This window comes from Furipterus horrens, unplaced genomic scaffold, assembly GCF_987537825.1.
Source record: "Furipterus horrens unplaced genomic scaffold, mFurHor1.1.pri manual_scaffold_5, whole genome shotgun sequence".
In the NCBI taxonomy this organism is placed as follows: domain Eukaryota; kingdom Metazoa; phylum Chordata; class Mammalia; order Chiroptera; family Furipteridae; genus Furipterus; species Furipterus horrens.
Genome location: NW_028327175.1, coordinates 176,705,002 through 176,711,543, shown reverse-complemented (window position 1 = coordinate 176,711,543; position 6,542 = coordinate 176,705,002). Strand labels below are relative to the sequence as shown.

Here is a 6,542-nt window from a genome sequence, read left to right as displayed (position 1 = left end):
TATAGATAGCCAGTAGAAACATGAAAAGATTCTCAATGTCACTAATCATCATGAAAAAAAAAATACTAATTGAAACCACAATAAGATATCACATCACTGTCAGTATGGCTATCATCAATAAATCATCAAACAACCAGTGTTGATGAGGATGTGGGAAAAAGGGAACCCCTGTAACCTGTTGGTGGGAATAAAGACTGGTGCAGCTATTATGGAAGACAGTATAGAGGTTCTTTGAGAAATTAGAAATGAAATTACCTTATGAAATGGTGATTCCACTCCTAGGTATATATCTAAAAAAAATTTTTATTTGAGAAAATATATGCATCACTATGTTCATTTCAGCATTATTAACAATTGCCAAAATACAGAAGCAACTCAATTACCCATCAATAGATGAGTGATTAAAAAAAAAAAAGTGGTGCTCCCTTCGGCAGCACATATACTACAATTGGAACGATACAGAAAAGATTAGCATGGCCCCTGCACAAGGATGACATGCAAATTTGTGAAGCATTTTATATTTTTAAATATTACAAACAATTAAAAACAAAGCCCTACAACCAAGACTACTCTACACAGCAAGGCTGTCTTTCAAATTTGAATGTGAAAAAAGGATTTTCCCAGACAAAGGGAGACTAAAAGAATACATCTCCACCAAACCAGCATTGCAAGAGATGCTATAGGGAATGCTTTAAGAAAAAGAAGAAAAGGAAAGAGGGAGAGGAACACAGGAACAAAGGGAAATGAATAAATACCTGTCAATAATAACCTTAAATGAAAATGCATTAGATGCTCCAATCAAAAGACATAGGGTAGCGGAATGGATACAAAAACATGACCCACATATATGCTGTCAAAAAGAAACACACCTCAAAACAAAAGATATACACAGACTGAAAGTTAAGGGATGGAAAAAAGTATTCCAAACATATGGACATGAAAAAAAATGCTGGGGTAGCAATACTTATATCAGACAAAACAGATTTCACAGAAAAGTCATAAAAAGAGACGAAGGACATTTTATAATACTTAAGGGAACAATCCCTCAAGAAGATATAACCCTGATAAACATATATGCACCCAACATAGGTGCACCCAAATATGTAAGGAAAATCTTGGAAGACTACAAGAAGTATATCAACAGCAACACACTCATAGTAGGGGACTTTAACATCTCATTGCCAACAATGGACAGATCTTCAAAGCAAAGAAACACCAAGGATGTTGAGGCATTGAACAACAATCTAGATCAAATGGACTTAATTGATATTTATAGAACTTTTCACCACAAAGAAGCAAAATATACATTCTTTCTGAATGCACATAAAACATTTTCAAAATAAACCACATGGTAGAACACAAAACAAGGTTGAAATTATATCAAGCATCTTTTCAGATTGCAATGGCTTGAAACTAGAAATCAACCTCAAGGAAAAAACTTAAAGACATTCAAACTCATGGAGAATGAATAACAGGATATTAAATAATAAATGGGTTAAAAATGACATAAAGGAAAAAATCAAGAAGTTTCTGTAAACAAATGAAATTAACACACAACAGCCTGAAAACTATGGGACACAGCAAAAGTAGTCCTGACAGAAAAGTTCATATCAATACAGGCCTACCTAAAAAGGATAGAAAAATCTCAAATAAAATACCTAACCCTACAGTTACAAGAACTGGAACGAAAACAACAAACAAAGCCCAAAGCGAGTGGAAGGAAGAAAATCATCAAAATCAGAACAGAATTAAATGACATAGAGACTAAACAAACAATTCAAAATATCAAAAAAACTAGGAGCTGGTACTTTGAAAAGATAAACAAAATTGACAAGCCCTTAGCCAGGTTCATCAAGAAAAAATGCATGGACAACAGGGAAGGATATGATTGCGGGAGAGAGGGTGGGTTGGGTGGGGGAGAGAAATGGGGGAAAATGGGAAAACTGTAATTGAAAAACCAAAAATCAAAAAATTAATTAATTAATTAATTAATTAACTAACTAACTAACTTAAAAAAATGGAGAGAGGACCCAAATAAACAAAATCAGAAATGAAGGAGGTGATATCACAATCAATATCACAGAAATAAAAAGGATTATAAGAAATTACTACAAACAACTATATGGCAAGAAACGACAACCTAGAAGAAATGGACAAATTTCTAGAAACATATAATCTTCCAAAACTGAATCAAGAAGAAGCAGAAAGCCTGAACAAACTGATAACAAAGAGTGAAATTGAAACAGTAATCAAAAAAACTCCCAGCACACAAAAGCCCTGGACCGGATAACTTCACAGGCAAATTTTACAAAACATTTAGGGAAGAACTAATGCCTACCCTTCTCAAACTTTTCAAAAAAATCCAAAAAGGGAAACTCCCAAACTCTTTCTATGAAGCCAGTATTCCCTAATTCCAAAACCAGGTCAAGACACAACAAAAAAAGAAAACTACAGGCCAGTATCATTGATGAACATAGATGTTAAAATCCTCGACAAAATATTGGCAAACTGCATCCAGCAACAAATTAAAAGATCATACATCATCCTGGTTGCTGTGGCCTAGTGGATTGAGCATCGGCCTGCGAGCCAAGTGTCACTGGTTCGTATCCCAGTCAGGGCATATGACTAGGTTGCACATCAGGTCCCCAATTGGAGGCACAAGTGAGAGGCAACTACACAGTGATGTTTCTCTCCCTCTCTTTCTCCTTTCCCTTCTCTCAAAAATAAATAAATAAACAAACAAACAAATAAATAAATAATTTTTTTTAAAAGATCATACATCATGATCAGGTGGCATTCATCCCAGGAATGCAAGGATGCTTTAATATTTGCAAATCAATAAATTTAATACACCACATAAACGAAATAAAAGACAAAAACCACATGATCATATCAACTGATGCTGAAAAGGCATTTGACAAAGTACAACACCCATTTATGATGAAAACACTCAGCAAACTGGGAATAGGGGGAGCATACCTCAACATAATAAAGGCCATATACAAGAAAATCAAAGCCAACATCATACTCAATGGGCAAAAACTGAAAGCATTCCCCCTGAGATCAAGAACAAGACAAGGATGTCCACTCTCTCCACTCCTATTCAACATAGTGTTGAAGTTCTAGCCACAGCAATCAGACAAGAAAAAGAAATAAAAGGCATCCAAATTGGAAAAGAAGAAGTAAAACTATCCATATTTGCAAATGACATGATGTTGTACATAGAAAACCCTAGAGACTCCATGAAAAAATACTCAACCTCATAAATAAATTTGAAAAAATAGCAGGGTACAAAGTCAATATTCAGAAATCAAAGGCATTTCAGTATACCAACAATAAAATATCAGAAATATAAACTAGGAAAAAAATCCCATTTATTATAGCAACAAGAACAATAAAGTACCTAGGAATAAATTTAACCAAAGAGGTAAAAGACCTTACTCAGAAAACTACATAACACTGAAGAAAGAAATTAAGGAAGATAGAAATAAATGTAAACATATACCATGTTCATGGATGAGAAGACTCAACATCATTAAAATGTTCATACTGTCCAAAGCAATTTATAGATTCAATGCAATCCCTATTAAAATACCAATGATGTATTTCACAGACCTAGAACAAATACTTCAAAATTTTTTATGAAACCAAAAAAGACCCCAAATAGCCACAGCAATCTTGACACAGAAGAACGCAATAGGAGGAATCACAATACCTGACATCAAACTATACTGCAAGGCCACTGTAATCTAAACAGCCCGGTACTGGCATAAGAACAGACATATAGATCAATGGAACAGAATAGAGAACCCAGAAATAAACCCCAGTCTATACTGTTAACTAATATTCGACTAAGGGGGAAGGAACATAAAATGAAATGAGAAGAGCCTCCGTAATAAATGGTGCTGGGAGAACTGGACAGGGACTGCCAAGAAATGAAACTAGACCACCAACTTACACAACAGACCAGAATAAACTCAAGATGGATCAAAGACTTAATTGTAGGATGGGACACCATAAAATTCCTAGAGGAAAATATAGGCAGGAAAATTTCAGATATCCCACATAACAATATTTTCACTGATACATCTCCTAAGGCAAGGGAAATAAAGGAAAGAATATGCAAATGGAACTACATCAAACTAAAGAGCTTCTGCTCAACAAAAAAGAACATCAGTAAGATAAAAAGGGACCCATCATGTGGGAAAACATATTTGTCAATGATACTTCAAACAAGGGATTGATCTCCAAAATATATAAGGAAGTTACACATCTCAACACAAAGAAGACAGACAGCCCAATTAAAAAATGGGCCAAGGCCCTGAACAAACACTTCTCCAGGGAGGATATACAGAGGGTCCAGAGGCATATGAAAGAATGCTCAACATCACTAGCCATCAGAGATGCAAATAAAAACCACAATGAGATACCACCTCACACCAGTCAGAATGGCCATCATCAACCAATCAACAAACAAGTGCTGACGAGAATGTGGAGAAATGGGAACCCTAGTGCACTGTTGGTGGGAATGCAGACTGGTGCAGCCACTATGGAAAACAGTAGGGAATTACCTCAAAAAACTAAAAATGGAACTGCTTTTTGAACCAGCAATTCCAATGCTAGGATTATACCTGAAAAATTCTGAAACACCAATTCAAAAGAATCTATACACCACTATGTTCATAGCAGTGCTGTATAAAATAGCCAAATGCTGGAAACAGCCTAAGTGCCCATCTGTAGATGAGTGGATTAAATAACTGTGGTACATTTACACAACAGAATACTATGCAGCAGAATGAAAGAAGGAACTCCTGTCATTTGTGACAACATGGATTGAACTAGAGAGGATTATGCTTAGCGAAATAAGCAAGGCAATGAAAGAAAATATCATATGGTATCACCTGATACAGGAGTCTAATGAATAGTACAACCAGTGAACAGAATTGAACAAGGAACAGAGTAACAGTTATTGGGAGGGAGGGGAAGGGGATAAGTAGGGGAAGGGTTTAGTAAAGGAACTCGTATAAATAACCCATGGACACTGACAACAAAATGGGGATTGACTGTGCGAGAAGGGGTGGGCTGGGTGGGGGTATCAGTGAGGGAAAGAATGGGACAAATGTAATAGAAAAACAAAATTTTTAAAAATTTAAAAGCAGTGATATATATACATAATGGAATATTACTCAGGCATAAAAATGAATAAAATTTTACCATTCGTGAGAGCATGGATGGACCTAGAGGGTATTATGCTAGGTGAAATAAGTCAGACAAATACCATATGATTTCACTTACATGTGAAATCTAAATAAATAAATAAACAAAATAGAAAGAGACTCATAGATACAAAGAACAGAATGATGGTTCCCAGAGGGGAGAGAGGTAAGGGAGCTGGGTGAATAAGGTGAAGTGATTAAGTTATGAATTGGTAGTTACAAAATAGTCACAGGGATGTGAAGTACAGCGTAAGGAATAGAGTCAGTAATATTTTAATAACTATATATGGTACCAGGTGGGTACTTAAAATATAGGGGAACACTTTCTAAAGTATATAATTGTCTAACCATTATGTTGTACATCTGAAACTAATATAAAATAAATTATTTGTAAACTTAAATTGAAAAACATAATTTAATAATTAAAATTACACTGATATGATAGGGTTGTTCTGGAATTGGAAATCATATATGTATATTACCTAGTACATATACACCAATGCTAACCTTCAAATTGTTAGAATTATCTATCATTTGTTTTCTCAATCTGTTGACAGTACTAAAAGCAGCCTAGAAGAGGCTGAAGGAATGGTAGAGAGAAAAAGTCAATCGTTTTTTGTTATGATATGGAGCCTAAGAGCCCTAACCCCTACCCACCATCACACCTTCAAGTAGACAGCTGGGAAAGTCTATTTCCAAAAGAAAGTGGGGGACGAGAAAATCTAATATATAAGAATTGCTACAAGCTTTTCCAAACAAGGCATCCTACCTCATTTCTTGTCTCACAGGCCCGCATAGCATGAACAATCATCCTAGTCTGCCAACAAAAGTCCCTTATCCCTGGAAACCCCTCAGTCCCAAGCACACAGATCTGGTTGGTCAAACTGTAACAGAACCCCTGGGCTGCTCCAATTAAAACAAAACCCATGGGCTCTTTAGTTAGGGGCCCGATTGCCCGCCGCCAGAATTATAACTCTCAATACCAGAGTTTAGTGAAAAGAAAAAGAATTGTTTATTTGCACATAGTTCTGCCTCCCTCTCCCAGACCTGGCCAGTCTTAGGAAAGTCAGAAACACTGTTTCCCTACTTCCTAGGCACAGTTCAGCTTTACCAGTAGCTGCCAATCACTCAATTCTGATTGGGGAGGTCCTTTCTGTGCTGTGCTGCCCTCCAGCTCTCAATGCAGGACCGCCTGGATTCTCAGCCTCCTTGTAAACTGCCTTCTTCCTGCAAACCGCATGGCGAGAGCCTCTTCTTAAAGCAGCCTGGAGGCCTCCCTTAAAGCAGCCTGGAGAGACCCGCCCCTCCAAGTCACCTGGAGGGAGC

General features: G+C 36.5%; 1 non-coding gene across 1 annotated transcript; it reads left to right on the top strand.

Annotated features, from left to right (window-relative positions):
- Positions 1–418: 418 nt before the first annotated feature.
- Positions 419–525, top strand: LOC150010436 (U6 spliceosomal RNA). Its single transcript, XR_016511432.1, has one exon. It is a non-coding gene; the product is annotated as a U6 spliceosomal RNA (small nuclear RNA).
- Positions 526–6,542: the final 6,017 nt, after the last annotated feature.